The sequence below is a fragment of the Ptychodera flava genome, chromosome 14 (assembly GCF_041260155.1).
Source record: "Ptychodera flava strain L36383 chromosome 14, AS_Pfla_20210202, whole genome shotgun sequence".
NCBI lineage: Eukaryota > Metazoa > Hemichordata > Enteropneusta > Ptychoderidae > Ptychodera > Ptychodera flava.
In genome coordinates this window covers 29,496,989-29,517,897 of record NC_091941.1, presented here as the reverse complement: position 1 = coordinate 29,517,897, position 20,909 = coordinate 29,496,989, and the positions used below count along the sequence as shown (strand labels likewise).

Genomic DNA, 20,909 nt, shown 5'->3' with positions numbered 1-20,909 from the left:
ATATATATAATCTTATCCCTATGCCTGTATGCCTTAGAGTGACACAGACGTCTCATGTCTCAGCAAGATTTTATAGCTGATTGGATGAATTTTATTTCTTTAGATGCCACTGCAGAATCAGACTGATGCCATCATCATGATGATCAGTTTTTTTATGATTCCTCCATTATTGCCGTATGTCATTATGTGATCACAATATCAACTTTGCCTTTGTTGCAATGTAACTGTTGCAAGATTAGCATTGAACTGGCAGATAACTGTTAGTGGAGTAATTACTGAAGTTTCTCTTATCTGTGTGAAGTAGGTATTAAATAACCATTATGAGTATTCAATTACTAGCTGTATGTTGAAACCATTACTGGATAAGAATGGGAGCATGCCGCAACGCTGAACTTCCAAATTGATACCGCAGATTAAGTTGTTCTTGGAGCACACCCGCTGTTGCGTGTGTGAGACACGGTATCTTGTATCAGATCACCCTGATTAGCGTTCAGTAGCTAAAGCTGAGATTTTGCCGACCAGCTAGAGTATGGAACTCGTGACAGTCAGATATCAATCTTTGATGTGATTCTTAACTATACTCACAACTTTTAGGCATTAATACTATCTGTACTGACTTTATATCGGTATAACGTCTGGCACAAAGATTCCTTTTTTGTGTTTGATACAGATCCTGAGAATGATTTTCTGCTATAATCACCTCCACACCCTCCACACCAAGCTGCTGTCTGCAGTCCTTGGCACTTATACACGTACCATGCAAGGAAGAATATAACCAATTTTGTGTCAATGGAAATTTTTAACTTTTAATACCCGGAGCATTTTACGTTGCAGTTTCATCCAAATTTTATTCAACAAATCAGAAAAATTTAATGTTTTGAATCAACTTAGGCTGCCTAGTGGTTATGAATAATATTTCATTATCTAAAGACTCAAAGTGTATCATTCTCTTTGCAATATATTCTTGATTCTCTGAGACTTCCATGACCAAAGTGCTTTGCTGCTGAAAGTACCAGTCAAAAGTAGGACAGAAAAAGGAGTGTTGGAAGTTTTGTGGATCAGCCACAAGTTAAAAATCAGCTGTCACTGCAAGGGGGCATGTGCTGACCGAGTTTGACAGACAAGGAATGTGTTTTTATAACTAATGAGGTCAAGTACAGTTCAACCTTACAATGTATAACACAGTTTGTTTATTATTGTCAGGGAGGGGCAGTGAGACATGTCAACTAAATGTCCACTAGGCAGTAATTTGTCTGCTTTCAAGACAGTTTTTCTAAGAGATGTTGACATGTGATGTTTTATGCCTTCATAGTAATGCACAACTGTTTTAGCCTTCCTCTTTGCTGTCATTGATGATACATATACATTTTTCCACCCCCTCAACATGTGGACAGTTGGCGTATAAATTTTAGATATAGGACGGTGTATTTCTCAATGCATAAATTTTAAATGAGTGGATCTTCTTATTTCAGAGTACTTCCTGGGATTCCAATATCTAATCTCAAAGCCCACTGAATTTAACATTGAAAGCAAATGTTAAATGGTGAGTACAATTTTCATAACTTTCCCCAAGGCACAACAAACCTGGAAGGTTACTTTCTTGCGCTGGTGGTAGAATTCATAGGTGGCATTCTGTTCAGTTTTAACACGTTGTTGCACTGTCAGTTGTGAAAATACTGCAGTTCTCACAAAATGTGATTTAAATCAGATGTTTGGGACGATAGGCAAAGTTGGTTCCCTACCACTACTTGAATCACTTAGCATATTATTATGCAAAGTGAAATTTAAGTCACAGTCGTCTCAGTTTCCCGGTTTCACATCGGATCACCGTCAAGCTATTGTTGATTATCAAAACAAAATTATTTTGAATTGTCAGTTTTGCCAGGGCTGCCCCTATCCTATTTATGCAACTGTTGCAGTTGTCGGAACTCTGCTCAAAGGTTGCCAGGGACCCCCACGACCAATGGAAATACTGTATCTGGGGTACGTTGGCAATTGATGAAAGTTGAAAATGTTTGTTAAGAATGAATATCGTATGTTGCAGCTGTGTTGAAATGATGCATCTAGATATCATGCACGAAATACATTGTTTGTAAACAAGAAAGTTGCACGCGTGCAGTTCTGACAACTGTCTCCCTTTAAGTGAGGAAGAAATGAGATGGAAAAGTTGGATATCTTGTCCCAGTGACATATGTGTAAACAAAAACATACTAATTAACATAACAATTCTGCTCTCATCAAGATGAAGATGAATTATGATTATTCTCCCATCAAGATGATATTAAAATTCCTTATGTAATCTTACAAAATAATTCTTAAAGGTATCAGTGAAAACAATTATTGGATAACTTGTTTATTTATATGACCACTCACAAAATATAAATTTTGCAATATGGCATGACTGCATATGCAAACCTCCATGGTATTCTGTTTGTATTCATTGTGGACATATTGTCCAAGCAACAGCTGAAACCAGTATGACATCTTTTATAATCTATCTGCTTTTTTATGTAACCATAACTCTAACAGGTAGAAAGTGATACTCAGGGGAAAACTCTTCCTTTTTTACGTCTAAAATCCATATAAAAATCATAACATTTTTTTGCATTTGTGACGTGCTGTGCTGAAAGACTACATGTCCGGGTTCTGGCTTATATATGATGCTTGTTTTCACGTAATGTTGCCAAGTACTTAATCTGCAGATCAGCCTCGGTTTTCAATCTTCTGTTGCTTCCTTGATGCAGGTACCGCTGTGAATGCAGCTTGCGCAGGAACACTGATTGAATTCGGCTTCAGAGCACAAAGTAATCTATTTTAAAACCAATTACAGACAGATTTGCGTAAGTCTCTTCAAATTACCATTGTGCCGAACCAATGTTTTCCTTTCTCTTGGAGAGAATTCATACCGGACTAATCCCAGCATGGTTTTGTGTTTAATGAAGTGTCTCAGAAAGATAGTTGTAAGAAATATGTGATATTACAATATTACTGGGAAATGAAATCCCCAAATGTTTGAAAACTTACACAAAATTGTCCTTGTTTTGCTTTTTTTCTCCCAGGGACTTTTAATTGCATTACCATTTGTGTGTACATAGGAGTATGTGATTGGGCAGAGATAACATCTCAACTCTCTATACCATCTCGCATTACCGCTTCCACATGGGACAGTTTGGCTTGGATTGAATCTGCGATAACACAGCCGTATCGCTTTCCCAGGGGTAACCACCCTACTATATTTGGCATTGCCCTTATCCTCTCTGAAATTTACATGCACGGATGGATGGGATGTGGTTGTAACACTGCGTTACCTGGGTGAATATAAAAAAACTGTCCGACAGAAGATGTTTCACTCGCTCAAGATTTAATATAGCTGCATGGTCTCGAGTTAAATTAGTGGCTGGGGCAAGCAAAGTCTGTGCTCTCAGTCACTGACAATAACCTTATTGATTTTGCACGAGTCTATGAAATGGTCACGCAAGCACTATTTTCACCCTGTTCATCAAGTTCTTTATACTGCATTCCTACAGTTTCAACTTATTTCCTTGGAATGATTTTTGAAGTGTTTATTTCCGAAGAACTTTTTTTGAAGCATTGATTTAATTTTATCAAAATCGCTACACTGAATAAACATGGTTAAAAATTACTACAGTCTTCAACAGGAAGCTATGATAATGTGTGTCAATCGGTCAGTCTAATACTGCCAGCATACAATACCCTACACTATTTTTGGGTTCACATATTTACATTATGACCGTTAACAAAACACAACAAACCAACAAAGTTGAAAACACCTGATATTTCCATGACTTTTATTCACAGAGAGGGATCGCAGGCTGAATAACAAATTAGTATATATGAATAAGCTGACAAATAAATAAAAAGACAAAAAATATGTAAACAAAACCAAACAAATAAAAAACAAATGAAAATAAATAAACTGAAATGGCCTGACTGCAAAGTATATGATAAATATGTCTTGTAGAACAACTGTGAGACCTCCAATCAACAAACATGTTAACATGCTAGGGAATGGTCCACCTCTCATTTGCATGCAAGCAACACAAGTACACAACAACAACTATACTCTATGAATGCCTGACCTGAGTTGAAAAAATTCGGTGAATATTCTATTCATCTCATTTTCAGGAACAAATTAATAGTATGACACATTACATGTAAAAGCCTCTGCAGTAATTATGCTCTCCCTGGGTGATTCTCAAAGCACCGCAGACTATACCGTGCAATTTTCAAGCCCATCTACGCTAAACCATAGTAACAAATAAAATGTGAAAATTCCTTACGCACAGGAAGTGGTGTAGCCTGATACACTATCCGTAGAACCAACGAATAAAACTAGGTCAAGTCATAATGCAAAAACCTATAATCTCCTATCTGCATTATAGAAATGTATCAAAAGTAATCTTACAACTTTTGGAATGACTTCAGTGTTTTTGACTTCACTGTAATGCTACAAAATCTATATCAGCTACGTTACCTCTTTGCAGATACCATTGTGTGATGCGCAAACAAAGTCATCTACCTTCAGGAAGACAATGACACCTGCCCAACAAAATCACACATATCTTACGTACACCTCTGGAATTTCCCTGTACCAACTTATATTGTAGTACTGAGGTTTGCACTGTTTTATTAAAAGAAAACATTTGGCCGTGATATGTATTTAATTCGTTTATACCTGTATGAAATACATCACTTTGCTATTAAATGTAACATCTTATAAATTTTAAAAACCCACCTAATTATTCGTAGAAGTCATACATTTTGCCATTAATGTAAATACATTGAAATCAGGAAGGTCAGTGAATGACTCACATTCACAGAAATGCTGATCAGCATGAGTTCTGTGAATGTGATTTTAGCGGTCTATTGACACAAAACTTTGTGTATTAACAGACAAACTATTCATTTATAGTGATGAATAATTATTATCATAATAAAGAAATATCACTTTGCACAGCTGTAAATCTGATAAGGTCATGGAGCTGATGTCATTACGATCAAACATTTTAATAATTTGACAATATAGGCATGTTAAGCTTATAATTTGATGTTTCATTTTTCCATTACAACAAATTTGTGGACAAATTTAATGCAATAAGGATGTGTGGAGACAAGCCGTAGATGTAAAACCATCCAATGAGCTTCAGTTGGCAGTAGATGTTGACTTTGAAAGCATTATTTAATAAAAAAGCTTGAGAAATAATAAGAGAATAAATGGTTCTCTCTATTTAATAAAACCAAGTCAGAGAAACATGTAAATTACGGAGTTTGTAAATAGCTGTTAAACGTGACACAGAGACTAGTGTTTGCACAAGAACCACCGTTGTTTCTCAAGGGCACGGCAATTTCCTCTTTTAATTCCTTGGACTATGCCTGTGTACAAGTACTTCCCTTTCCTGCTGTTAAAAACTACTCATTTCTCTTTTTTCCAGAGAAATTCCCCACGGACTCTGAATGGAATCATGCATGGTAGTACAAATCGGGAACTGCTCAATAATGCAACAACATGAACGCATTAAAAAACATTCAGCCCCCTGATGGAGTTATTGATTCCGAGCCTTGAACAAATTCTGTCACCTCCCTGGATTGGAAGTACACTGCTCCGCGGAGACATTCACCAGGAGAAAATGTACGAAGAAGACGGAGTACATTCTGAATAGAAATATGTGAACAGAAATTATTCTATGGCTACTTAGATATAGAGAGATTCTGCTGGGAGTTTTTTTTGTCGTCTCTTGATGTTTGTGTGTTAAATCAATTATTTGTCCAACTCAGGTGCTGCAGGTCTTTGTCCACTGGAAACAATAGTTTGACTGGAAGTTTTCTGTTATTTTTTTTTACAAAGTCAGGTTGTCTGTTTGCCCTGTTGGACGTGGTGATTGGACAGAGTTGAGCTCTTCTGAAGACCTGTAAACACTTCCATTGTGTTGGACCTGCACAGCATATACACTGGCAATACATACAGCTGTATTGAGCTTGAGCACCCATTGTTGAGCATCACAAATGTGGACACTTTCTTAATTATATGCAACAATATTTCTTGCCTTATTTTATTGCTTTAAAATCATCGTTTTGCGAAGTTCTCTGTTTGCTTTTAGTTTGAGTCCTCAACCATTTAAGACTTTTATCACTTTTTTATGTGTATTCACACCATACATTCACAACACCATGAAAATACCTGAACAAAGGAAGGCAAATGTGAGTTTCATTCATCAGATAATGAAATACTGTACCAGCAAAACTTGATTTTCTGGAGATTTTGATATCTTGTGCATTCTGGACAAACAGATCCATCCATAAATTCTTTATAAAAATACAGTTTAGTTAACAGAGACGATATTGAGAGACATTGACTTCCAGCTACATTTCCTTTCCAAAGCACTTGAAAAGGTTTACCTGAAAGGAAAATGAGAAATTTGTCCGGGACAAACTGCGCTGTCAGGAGTTCAAATGATCCATCTGATTTTCAGTCAATAGAGAATACAAAAGGTACATGCATGGTCAGATGAGAGTAACTCTACCCCCAAGGGGTGTGCTTTTGTCAAGAATCACTGATGCCACGTGAATGTTGGCAAACTTGATTTTGGCGAGTTTGCTCATTGTCCCAAAGGAGGTGGTCTCTGTACCTCAGCGTTCATTTACCATAATTGGGGATGGCTTTCCCCCCTTGCCTCAACAAGAAGAAGTCAGAGCTTGTATCAAAAGTTTAATGGCTTTCCTGCAACAAAAGAACTTCCATTCCTGGTTTACTGCATATGACAATCTGCGAGCTGAAGGCCAATCGGTTAACTTTGCTTTGATTGGTGTGAAGATTTTAATTGCAAATGGCAGGAAATAAACGAGAGTTCTGTTCCACACACTCAATGCAAATCTTTGAACCTCAACTTCAGGGGAATTTTCAACTCAAGATATACTTTGAAAAGTTTGCTTTTCTGAAACTCAAAGTGGGTTTTCAGCACAGAGACAGTTACCACCAATCAGAAGGGTGATTCTTGAAAAAATGACCTTGATTTTACAGGGACTGTCTTTTCAATATAAGGCAATGAACTGACATTGTGATATATATAATTTATGATAAATTTGTCACTTGCACATAATCAATCTGTGTTCTGCACCGTCTCAGTCTACACATTAATAAAACAAATTTAATGAGTGGAATCGAATATCACCGTTAGTTTGACGATCATTGTCTGAAATAATGGACGGCTGCAGCTTTAATTGCTGCCTATCTGACAAGGTCTCCAATGATCACAGATGACATCATAGGTCACACTACCGGTACAGACCCGCATACATATATATACTCACTGCTCTGAACGACTGCACAGCAAGATTGTAGTGACAAGGTAAATATTTTTATAACAGTATTTTTAGTTGGCACAACCAGCGAAAAATAACAGCCAGCTCAAAATGCTGGCAGACATGAAATGAAAGCAGCCAAGCTGATCATCTTTCCAGAGATTTCCTTTTTTTATTGAAACGGCAAATATTCAAGAGAAGTGTTCAATTTAATTGCTGCTAAGATGGACTGTATTGATTTTAAACTGACTGCAGCACCGTGAGCCATTGCTATTTTTAGAACCAATCCCAGAGCTGGAAAATGATTATAAATGCCTCTCGCCTTTGCATAATGCTTTTTTCCCCCTTCTTATCAATTTGTGATCACTTTTATAAGTTGTCTCATGGGGAACGTCAGTAACAAATGTACCCGCTCTGCAGTTATCTAATGAATCAGCAATCCAGATTACCTCATTAATCTCTGAACAAGCAATTAATGCCTATTAAACATATTCCTTATACCACACAGTACTTTGTGCAAGACATATGCATTAGCGCGACTCATTCCGACATTTCACTTTTCATTACTTGCTTTCTTCCTACACAGACATTGCATATCCTGATGTATCTATCCCAGGTGATTACATTTGAGCAACATTATACAACCTTTGACCCTCTGCTCAGAAAAAAAAAATTCATTGGAAAATCTCAAGTGATTTATTGCAATAAGAAATTCATATTCCCCTGATAAAATGACCAAGAGCTGATTTATAATCGATTTACTGTTTCACCCGAAAACTTATCAGAAGGTAATTTGGTGAATAATGCCGGATTTTGTTTACTTTCTATTTTTCCTGATATAGGAAATTTGGAAAAGATCTTGGAGCAATGGACTTTTAATTCTGTGGATATTACCATGGGACACTGGAATGAAACCAACGCGACATTGCTGATCAGATGCGAAATTCATGGTGATTAAAGTATATTTCTAGCTCGTTACAGTCTGATCAGAGCGCCTCAGGGTACGCCGAAATGCACAGTTTGCATAACTCCTAAGGAATGTCCATTTATACTTGTCTTGCCACAATCAATATTCCAGAGTTGAGCTGATATGGAGGTTTTTCAGATCCAACATTGATCGGAACTGATGTGCTGTATTCAGCAGCTTTTACCACTACTGAGGCTCGTGAAGTTTAAAACAACAGATTTACAACAGGGCTTTTTCTAATAGCTGTACCCCAGCAAGAAAACATTCTCCTAAGGAGTGAACCAGTAGATCTTGGGAGGAAATGGTCAAAATTGGGGGGGGGGGAGGGGAGATGAAAGTAAATATTCACAAAAAAGTATGGAATATCAGAGAAAATAAACACACCACAAAAGGTGTGAATGAGAAGTCAAATAACAGAAATACCAAAAAACCAATGAATTTCAGCATTCTGAGTATACCCCTTTTCAAGATCTAATGGGCCTTTCCAAAAGAAGTATTAGAAAGTGTAACAACTGTCTTTTTTGACTTCAAAGTAGCAATAATCTTGAATCACTGATTGATTAATATAAACGAAAGACAAAATGGCCCATAATAATTTCAAAAGTTTTTAATTCCCAATTCAGTCATATAGCATGTAACTGTTGAAATTGTCAACAATATCATATATAAGAGGTTCACCATTATTTTTTCAGAAAATGTAAAAGATTTTTGACAAAGTGAAAGTTGGTGTAGTTTTTGCCGTCAGTTTTGAATTCTAGAAAGCTAATTATCTGAGGTAATACAGCGCATAAAGGTGTACCCTACACAACCACTTTGCAAACTTGATCCAGAAACTGTCAGTACGGGAGAGTAGATCAGAATATACCCGTATGTCAAATACAGTTTGAATGCCTGGGGACATGATGAACCATTTACCGATGAAAAATTGCAAGAACCAGATAGATGAAAAGACAAAATTGACCAAATGTCTCATTTGGACACATGGTAAACCTCAACACAACGATTTATGGTCCACTGAAAACACTAAACTTGTTCAAAAATTTAGATGGACTACATGCCACTGAAAGATTTATACTAATTTACTGTTTGTTTGTGCAGTCCAGGGAGAGTTGGGATTCAGATTACAACTCGGGTCCCTCCCTCGGATATGGAAAATGTAGGTTGCCAAGGAATTAGTGGCCACATACTTTTTTCCCTTTGTGAAATTGAAAATCACCATTAAATTATGATATGAAAATCAAAAAGAGAAGTGAGATTCTTCAAACACAAACAAGAAAGTCACGCTAAACGAAGGCATCTCAGCATTTTGTTTACAGTAATCATGGAAATATAAAATTATATTGGCAAATTCAGGAAATACTTGTAATGAGGGATAAAAGCAATTGGACTCTCAATAACATCAACAAACTCAAGAAAATGACGAAAATCAAAAAAGCGTGAAGAGCACATTTTCATTCAACTTACATGTATCATTTTTCAGTAAATACGTACCCTATTCATGACCTTATACTCAAAACCATTTTGTGTTTTGCTGAGACAAACCATATTTTCAATTTTTCCTTTTCCATTGAAAACACATCTGAGAAATTCAATGAGTGAACTGTTTTTCATTACTATAACAATCCCAAATAAAAATTTTGTCTTTACTCTTATCGACAACAATTTATGACTGAACTGCTTTAAGCAGACTCAGAACAAACTGCATCAGCTCAACACTTCATGACTCATGTTTGCCATGGATGGTTTCCGACAACCAAACATTTTTGCAGTCAAAGTGAAAGAATGCCAGTTGTTAGGTCACTCCATTCTCACCTCTCTGACAAATTCACAGCATGTAGGCGTGTAGACGGGAGAAGAAACAGTGATCAGACCATCAGACAGTAATGCGCTTTTCTCACTACTGTTACGGCTAGTAGTCCCATGCACTTTGACCTCAATGTTGAGATAACGGATTATCTGTACCTGTAACTACTGGATACAACCCCATCCGAGGTGTTACCTCTACCATTACAGCAAACAAATCCCAATACCAAATCTTTTGTACTAATGAAACTCATTCTGTATTATCATGTTAAAAAAGTCATATCTCAGTGTATTAAAAAGACATGTTTTTTTATTTATATTTAATTCAAACTATTACAGAAGCAGCACGTTCTTCTTATAACCTTGATGCCTGATTCACAGCCCATTATATGAAAATTTGATTTTTTTTTTTTGCAGTACAGGTATTCATATGTTATCTCTAACTGATGGTCAGGATCAAGATCTGCTATCAGGTATGGTTTATCTGCTGTTTGTTTATCCTTGGTGCAGTTACACCAGTTATCTGCACATCTCACACACTGCCAGAAGTTCCTATCCTGCTATCTGTACTCTGACTATATCAACCAAGTCACAGCTGCCGCTTACAAAGTGAAGAGGACCACACATTTTATTTTAACTGGCAAATTACACTGACAATGCTCGGTGTGTATTCTGACCTTTTCAAAACATTGCCTGTATGATAAAAAAACAATCGTGCACACAGGGGTGCACTCTCATTCATAACATAAATATATGTATTCTTTGGCCCGTCTTTAATTGAAAAAAAAATGTAAATCAAGCATTCTAGCATCTTAAATGTTCTAGAATACATATTTAGCATGATAAAACATCTTCATAATCTCATTAATAATTTATATTAGTATCATTCTGTTGTTGGTTTATTTGTTGCTATTGTTTGTTTATTTTTGTTAATCGCTGTTGTTGTTTCATCCACAGTAAAACTTAGAATTTTGTACTTTTTTATATTAATTAAAGACATTTAATTTGTGATGTAAGGTAATTTGTCCATTGAGCTTTGCCCAATGTAAAATACATGAGCACAGATGTTGGAATCAGGAGTACAGTAAAGATTTATATTAAAGTAGGTGTAACTACAGAGCAAAAATTATTTGCCAGTGACATGCGCAAACTTGGGCAAGTCAGATTTTTTGCTGAAATTTACACAATAAATGAAACGAAAAAAAACAACAACAACAAAACAAACATGCCTTGTTACAAGATTATAGCAGTGCTAATTAAAGAGATGCCTCAGGCAGTAGGCCACACACACACAGACACACATTGTTCTAAAAAAGTTCTAGGTACATTTGCATTACACTAGGAATTCGCCTATCTGATGGCTTCACTTTCATTAAAAAGATCTTCATTTCTGCCTTTCCCCTAAATATGCTTGAAAATCATCTTTCATCAGTATTGTTGGGCTGACTCATGTTTTGTGTGCATAAAACAACAAGCGACCTAGCGGCCGATATAGCTCCGCTGTGTTTATGTAGAGAATAACTATTTTTGAACATGTTGATGAAGAAGGTGGAAAATCTTTGATAGCTCAATGCAGTGGCCAGAGAAAAGTGGCTAAAATAAGCTGCAAAAATAAACATTGAAGATTTCATCATACTTTGAATATATCACATTGGATCATCCCTAAGAACATGTCAACCAAAGCTATCTATCTGATGAGTAGATTTGTGAGAATAAAATTTTCTGACCAAAAATGGCAACAATTGTCCCCAAATAAAATTGCAGATTTCATCATAAATTTAAAAGATCAAATTTGAACAAACTAAGTGAGGTCACCTAGGTGAACTGCATATCAAATTTCAAAGCAATCGGACTTGCGGTTTCAGAGAAGAAGGCAATTGTTGACAGACGACGGACGACGGACGACGACGACGGACGACGACGACGACGGAGAATCAGCCTATTTGATAAGCTCCGCGTCGCTGACAGCGGAGCTAACAAACATGTCATTCAACGAACAAGTTAAGGTAGAACACGCTTCTGGGACAGATATTCGAATCTAAAATTTCTTTAATTCTTTTATGATCTACCGCTTATGGGGGCTCATTTTAAAGCTCTTGGAAACAGAATATTTTTACTATCTTAGTTTTTCGAAAATCCAAAATTTTAGTTTTTCCCATAGAGTTAACACAGGGATGGCGGCCATTTTGAATTTTAAATATCGGTAAATCTGGGTTATTTGTTTCTCTAGTACCAAAATTTGCATGGTGGCCCCCTGATTTTTATCGTTGATTTAGTAAGAGAATGGTTGAAAGTTTCATTGAGGAAATTTGGAGCAAAAGTTTAAGGCTTTCACTTCCACGGCGCATGCTACCTTAATGAGCATTTATGTACATCATCAACTGAGCAATACACGGGTATAAATTATGATAGATTTATATAACTGTATTTATTCCTTGTTCTTTCAGCAAGGTGTCAACTTATCTGCCATATGACATTTATTACACCAAAATGCAACATTTATGACAATCATATACTGTCTGTTGTCATCAATATCATCATCATCGTTATTTTCTTGGTTTTAGGTTTACTGCACACCTTTGCTTTTCACACCTGCACTGTAAAATTCCTTGGCAACCTGAGTCTATAATCAGCAACTGACAGAGACACACCGTTTACTCTAGATAACATATTGTGTAATCACCTGTGTGGATGTACACCTCCCAGGGCTGTCCAAATGTCCACAGCAGCACTAAACTACATGTAGGCTACACAAAGAGACAAACATTTACTCACTTAATAGTAAAACTTCTGAGCCTGGGAAGACTTTTGATTTCTAAAGACGCATCCTCGCAGTCCAGGGTAGATATTTGTCTGCAAACACTGAGCCAAGGCGGTTAGATGCTAACGAGGAGCAAACGGTAAATTTAACTTTTACGGCTAAGCAATTGCAGCTGCAACAAGGCGGTCACACTTACCTTTTCAGAGGGGGGATCGCTCCACTTGCGTCATCTCATAAAGCTGATTACAACTAGATGAAGTTATCTTATCATATGACCAACTGTGTGATTATTTGTTGTTCAGTTCATGGAAGCCCACTGATATGAAACATGAACAAGTTTTTAATAATCAAATGAAAAAATCTACAAAGCTAATTTGTGTAAAAACGTGCTCTTATCTGTTGGCCAACCAAATGTTTTTAACGTTTCATCGACAGCTTGATCATGTTCATGTTGTTTTTAGTCCCCACGGACACCGTCCGGGGGGACTTATAGGTTTGGTCGTGTCCGTGCGTGTGCGTGCGTCCGTGCGTGCGTCCGTGCGTGCGTCCGTCCGTTCACGCAGATATCTCAGAGATGCCTGAAGCGATTTCATTCAAACTTGGTACAAGGATTACTTCATATGTCATACAGATGCACGTCGATTTGTTTTGTGATACGATCCAATATGGCTGCCTGGCGGCCATTTTATTACGATTTTTTCATGTACAGAGCCATAATTCAGGCATGTTTCAACTGATTTTATTCAAAGTTCGTACAAGGACATTGACCAATGTCATAGATATGCACGTCAATTCTTTTTGTGATACGATCCAATATGGCCGCCGTGCGGCCATTTTGTTACGATTTTTTCATGTACAGAGCCATAACTCAGGCATATCTCAACCGATTATATTCAAATTTGGTACAAGGACATTGACCTATGTCATACATATGCACATTAATTTGTTTTGTGATACGATCCAATATGGCCGCCAGGCGGCCATTTTATTACGATTTTTTCATGTACAGAGCCATAACTCAGGCATGTTTCTACAGATTTTATTCAAAGTTGGTACAAGGACATTGACCATGTCATAGCTATGCACATCAATTTTTTTTGTGATACGATCCAATATGGCCGCCATGCGGCCATTTTGTTACGATTTTTCATGTACAGAGCCATAACTCAGGCATATCTCAACCAATTTTATTCAAAGTTGGTACAAGGACATCAACCTATGTCATACACATGCACATTGACTTGTTTTGTGATACGATCCAATATGGCCGCCGTGTGGCCATTTTATTACGTTTTTTCATGTCCAGAACCATAACTCAGACATGTATCAAGCAAATTTATTCAAAGTTGGTACAAGGAGATTGACCAATATCATACATATGCATGTAAATTTGTTTGTGATACGATCCAATATGGCTGCTGTGCGGCCATTTTGTTATGATTTTTCATGTACAAAGCCATAACTCAGGCATATTTCAACCAAATTTAATCAAAGTTGGTACAAGGACATTGACCTCCGTATGTCATACATATGCACATTGATTTGTTTTGTGATTCGATCCATTATGGCCACCATGTGGCCATTTTATTACGATTTTTTCATGTCCTGAACTACAACTCAGACATGTATCAAGCGAATTTATTCAAAAGTATTTTTATCACAGACCTAATGAAGAGGACTCTATCCTCTCTGAGGACCTGTAATCAAAGCACCCATTAACAAGTGGGGACTGTGTCATCAACGATGACTTGTTAGAAGTTGAAGTGCACAAAGGTAATAATTTCCATAAACAATTATTGTTTATTATTATTATTATTATTATTATTATTATTATTATTTACGATCATTATTATTTGAATTTTTGTTTACAGAAGTAGAACTGTCTTTGTGAAAAAATGATTAATTATCAACTTCCGTTGCCTTCAAATATGTTATCTTCATGGATTCACATTAATTCTCCAATTTCACTTTTAATCTGGAGTGGAAATGGTGAGCTAGGTTGGCTGTATGTCTTCACAGCTAGTAATCTGAACACCGTCTCCTTGGTATAGAAGTGTGAAGAGTTTCCCAGCATGCTCACTGATCTGCTCTCCTGCTGTCACAATCACACGTTTGAACAAGGAAGACATTGTGAATGAACGACTCGACTACCATTCCCTGATGAAAAGGTGCCCAGTATGTGAATCTATGGATTTTGATGGAAAGCATTCCGCATTCAAAAGAACGGATGTAGAATGGGCTCTATTGTTTGATTTGTTGAGGCAAATTCATATTTGGCTAATTTTACCAGAAACTCTACATGCTTCTGCACGATCTTGAAACTTAGCCTGATATTATATCAGAATTTCCTTTATGTTGTGTTGGTTTGTGTGAATGTGTGTTTAAACAATATTTCTCAGTCTCACAGCTGGAATACCTAGCATTAAATAACTAAATGCGACACTTTCTTCTATATACTGACTTTACCAAACCAAAATGTCAGCCACTTTCAAACACATATGAGTGCAAACGTGACCCATTACCATTTGAATAATATTTAACAGGTCACCTCCTTGTTATACAAAATTTACAAAGGTGCATAATTAAAAAGAGTAACTGCTACCGATGCTGAACATCAACAAAGCAAATAAATTCTGACGTGGAGGAAAAGCGGGTAGTTCGACTAACTTCTTATTTATTGTTTTTCATTTAGTGATTGATTCTTTCTGCTGATTAATAACCTGAGAGGCAGTGTGTGTTGAAGAATTCACTGACGTGATCTCATCTGTGACATGAGTTTACAGCTGTTACTATATGCAGAAAGGTGATTGCAATCATTAAAATGCATATTTTATACTTTATTCTGACACACTTGCACAGTGGAATTGATCGAGATGGATTGACAATCAAATAGTTACCTCATCTTCTCTCTTGAGGGAAATATACCATTTACTCTACATCGACACTTGTGTAGCTTTTGTAGAGCTTTAATTATTCTGCAAAGATCATTTACTTAACAAGTGGGAATATTGGTACATAACAAGTTTCATTTTCTGAGCAACAATGGAGTCAAAATGTGACTGCGATAGAATCCTACTTCCTAATTCCTATTCTGCAAATACTTTGCCGCTATTACAGATTGTTGTATAAGTCCTTAAATGAAACGTTTTCATGTAATAGAAAAGTACCTACTTCCTCTGTGTTAATGAAACTTCAAAAAGGCAACGTGTTAATGTTTTCCATGAAGTAAAATCTAACAATTTGTCTCTTTTTCTCCACAGCTGGAAGGGAAGTTTAGGCTACAATGTTATAAATAAGTTGTAAAAGGGTTTGTCCTTGAATAAAACAGGAGTGGGAAGCAGTGAGTTTAATGAAATTCTCAAAATTCGTTGGTATGAGTGTCCAGTTTCTCATCTTTACAAATAAGAGGAAGGATTGCAGTGACCGAATTACGTAAAAGGTGGGAAACTTTCAGTGTTTCAACTTATGCAACAATTTGAGACGGTCCCTTACAAAGCTGGGAAAGTTACTATGACATAAACAAACAGTTCAATTATTGGATGAATTTTTTTCAATGATGTTTTAAAACTGATTGCATGCCATCAACTTTGATGGTTAATGCTTTTGATATCGTCCCTTATCAATCATAATTTAACATAACGTGCTGCAATATATCGTTATCTACTTAGTATTGGGAATAAAAAAATGTCATAAATCTACTTCATAAACCACATACATAAAAAAAAATATTTATTGAACATCATTTTATTGAAATATTTGACAGGTTTCAGTGTGACAAAAGTACCATAATCTCTTCATCTGGGTGGTGTTTCTTTGAGTTTTGTTTTTATGTTTAACACACCCAGGGGCTAAAAGTTAATTCACAAATAATTTTTGAAGTGAAAACCAAAGAGTGCAAGGAAGTTTTTCACATCCAGCTGAAATGAAAAATTTACTTCCACTTGACAATGTCTCTTGCGGAATCAAAAGTCAAAGAAGCGACAACACAAGTCTATTAAGAATTCATGCCATTGTATAATTTGTGAAAATTTGTCACCCTTCTGAAAAATATTACCAGAACTTCTGAATAAATTAGCAAGGGTGTGTCTCACAATATGACTGCCATTACTGCTAAGACTCCAGTGCACATTCTCCGATCCAATGTGTATGTTTGTGAACATGTTTGTAAGGTTTTTTAACTCAATATGAACATTTATGCCATTTATGCAATAAAGCAAGTTGCTTCACCGTAAAGTTTCAGAAAAATTGCCTCAAAGCAGGAAATCAGATATGAAATGCCATGCATCAAACTGATTTGTGCTGTAATTAATGTCCCCAAGCATTAAAGCGTATTCGTAATAACCTCAATACAGTGAAAGGGAAAAAAGGCATGGTGGACGTACGTGTTGTAACCTTTTACATATAGATAATGTTGATGCATTTTTTGCATAAATTTGAGGTGCAAATTGGACCCACACGACATACCTGCTTATCCAACCTTCCGCAACAGGTCAAAATGTGCAAACCACATGCCGAGTGAAGATGTGCAAACCACATGCCGAGTGAAGTGTGCACGACGTTTAGATTTCTACGTTAATTCTCACTCAAATGTTGTTGTTAAATAGTTGGTATACTTTAAATGCTTACCATGATGTTATCCTGTATCAGTTACAACAAGCATCTGCAGGGTTTAGACGACTAACAAACGATTTTTTCTCCATCTGCATGGAGGAATTTCACCTGCTTTAAAGGATCAGCCTGTGAAATATTTACTCACATTCAAATAAATTTTCACATATCTTATAGATTTAAACAGAACACTTCCGCCAGTCGGAACAAAAAATCACAGCGTCAGCACTCTGAATCTCTGACAGCAGTGATGTGTGATGGCAATTCTGAATTCTCCATTGATCAAAAGCACATGTTCCCACTCAGTTGGGTATTTGGCGCGATGAATTGAAAATCCAAATGGCACGTCTGATCGTGCTATAGATGCACTCTCTATTGGATTATTCAGACTCGCTGACATTCAGATTCATGTTCGGCCTTCAGATCCACAGCTCTCTTCAAAAGAGATTTTATCTTCCTCTTTCTTTTCTCTTTTATCAGAGTCTGATCACTCCATCGGTAATTGTCAGGCACCAGCTTGAAGGTTTGAGGGTTCGGCTCAACACATACAAATTTCATCCAGCTTTTTTTCCCTTCCTTTTAACAGCCATTTTTTTGGTGGAGATGGGGAAACTGCGCGGAATATTGAGCAGATCTTGACCACCATCAACTTGATAAAGATCTGACTCACTCTTGTTTTTATTTTGTCTGATTGGCCTGTACTATATATGGCCATAAAACAAACCTCTGTGGCAAAAAGTGCGTACACAGCACTGTCAGATTAAGTTGATCACCAGTGTTAAAAGAAACTAGAAGACTCTACAAAGTGGCTAGACGTTAAATCTCACATTTTCAACAATAGGCAGTTTTTTTTTCACACAACAATTTTGGTGTCAGCACTGTACATCAAGCTCTGCACGATACTGTCAGATAATATTACACACAGTTTCATAATGGCCATATAAAACATTTTCCATACTCGTATAAATCCAACTGACAGATTGATTGATAGTTTGGGAAAGTTGACGTTGTACCCTAGTACCGCAGCTTTCCAAGATTAAATTGGATGAAGGTCATAAGCGCTGACTTAGCAAGATCATTTGACGGTATTTTAATAAAAGTTGATGAATTGTGCGTTGATGACTCGGATTATGGGTTGCAAGGATAAATGACTGGAGGAAAAGCTTTTCAACTATATTCCTCCATAATTTTCAAAGCCACGGTGGCCAAGCTTTTAACTCCAAGATAAGCAAAGACATGATTTATGTTTTCTTCAATTTCAGTACGGTCACATCCTAATTTTCATATACTGACACATGTCTGCAATGGTATTTTAGTAAATTAACCAATGATCTTCGAAAAATTTTAAAAAGATGCTGTACGTTGCAAAAATGTTTTACCTTATATAGTCAGGTGCCAGAAAAAAACGTTTGCACAATGGCAACATTGTATATATCTGCTCTATATTTGATCTTATAGTCGAGTATGGCCCTGAATATTACTTGACGTGGTAGCTAAAATGTGAAAATATGATCAGAATACCGTAAAATCTCATTGTTTTCAGCACACATAAGATCTAGCAGATTATATAATCTGAAAATCTGTTCAATAAAAGCTGTTGGTGCACTTAGGCAAATGTTACATACATCGTAAATGTCTCCAATGATGGGACTCTTGATTAGGAAAATGTTTTTTGTCTGGGATGATATTACATTTATGTTCACATGTGATAACAACTATGATAAGCTTCGTATTCTAGCTTTCAATACATTTAACAGTGGGATGGGATTGGACACTAAAATCTGGAGAACCACATATGCCTGTTATTATAGGCAACTCTGACTGACTAATAGTAAACATATGAATGAAAATAGAAAAACAGAAAAAAACAGTTAAAAATAGAATAAACAAAAACAAACAAGTAAACAAACAAACACAAAAAAAACAAAAACAAATAATTAAACAAGTAAGCAAACGAACGAAAGAACAACCAACGAATCAATATTGAGACATCAATGAAACAGCCTGGATTGACCCTGCTAGGGAATGGTCCCCCTTTCTAGAGAGGGGAGGACCATTCCTTGCTAGATGGTCCCCCTTTATTCCCTAGCAAGGTGAATCCAGTCTGTTTCGTGGACGTCTCACTATTGATCCGTCAGTCGTTCAATTGTTTGCTTGCTCGTTTATTTGTTTATTTTTGTTTATTTTTATTTACTTGTTTGTTTTTGTTTATAGTCTATTTTTATACCTTTTTTCTATGTCTCTATTTTTTATTTACTAGTTTACTGTTATTCAGTCAGAGTTCACTGTGCTGTGATTAGGTAAGGCATATTGTGACAGAACTTTTTGAACATTTCCTCAAACTTTCCTCATGGGAACCTTACACCATTTTCTTTCATTATTAAGAATGAAAATCGGGAGTCACGACGGAAAGTTTAGGATTCGATAAACATATGACCTATAAATTACTGACAACTATTTTCAGTTTGGTGAGAAAAATACACTTTCAAAATTCAGTTTATGAAAATAATCAACACAAATCAATTTGGAAAGCCTAAATATTTCATAATATCAGCTGCATACATTTAGCTAGCATTACTGTTTATGGAGGAACCATATGGCAATTGAAAATATTTTCAACATGATATTTTACAAATCTTTTGAAAAAAGAATGTTTTCTACTTTACCTATCACCGACTTCTGGCTGAAATTTACCAAGTGGGCATTAGAACTGTACAAATTGCAAAACTGTTAGGGTTTTCATAGAGGCCGTCTATCATTTTTTATTATGCAATACATTTTCCCAATAAATAAGCAGCATATGGACACCACTACAACTAAATGCAAAATAACAAAGTGAGAACTCTGGTTCTCTTTGCTATAAAATAATTCTCAGGTAATCCGTAATATTGACTGTAAGAAATTAATTTTGTTTCTAGGTCACAACATTCTGACAAAGCTGAATCTGTTCTGACGATTTATCCTAAATGAATTTACAAATACAAATTTTGTATTATTCATTACAGTATGAGAAAATCGTAATAACAAAACCGAGGGAACTAGCCAAATATCAATGTTATCAATGTTATATGGTCAGCCATTTTAGAAAAGAACATATTTTACCTTGAAAATATCTAAACAAGCTGAAAATCTTGCTGTAGTTCAAAGAAATATGAAGTAACAACACACCAAAGAACAATATCAGAACTGAAGAGTTATATTTCACAGGAAGATTTTATGGGCAAACATTTAATAACAAAAGTCCTTGGAAATACAAAATATCGATTTCATCGTAATTTGTACAAATCTTTATCAGTTGGTCCTGAAGGACCTACCTTTTATACCCACAGATATACCAGTCAAGAAATAAACACTTTACTCATTTTTCATACGCATATTTGCAAACATTGAAAGTAGCATTTTAAGTATCTGTGGACGTAATAAAGTACAACCAATTAATTTTGCTAATTC

At 36.1% G+C, this 20,909-nt stretch overlaps 1 protein-coding gene and 1 long non-coding RNA gene across 2 annotated transcripts in view; one reads left to right on the top strand and one right to left on the bottom strand.

Moving 5' to 3' along the window:
• The window catches only part of LOC139150091 (uncharacterized), a 71,577-nt gene extending 60,729 nt beyond the window's left edge, over nucleotides 1-10,848 (top strand). Inside the window, exons 4-8 of the long non-coding RNA XR_011556189.1 lie at nucleotides 1,473-1,543; nucleotides 2,745-2,840; nucleotides 5,454-7,367; nucleotides 8,163-8,270; nucleotides 10,508-10,848. This is a non-coding gene — a long non-coding RNA (uncharacterized lncRNA). The remainder of the gene's footprint in view (nucleotides 1-1,472; nucleotides 1,544-2,744; nucleotides 2,841-5,453; nucleotides 7,368-8,162; nucleotides 8,271-10,507) is intronic.
• The window catches only part of LOC139150089 (lutropin-choriogonadotropic hormone receptor-like), a 109,765-nt gene that overhangs the window by 73,349 nt on the left and 15,507 nt on the right, over nucleotides 1-20,909 (bottom strand). The gene's annotated exons all lie outside the window — the stretch shown is intronic.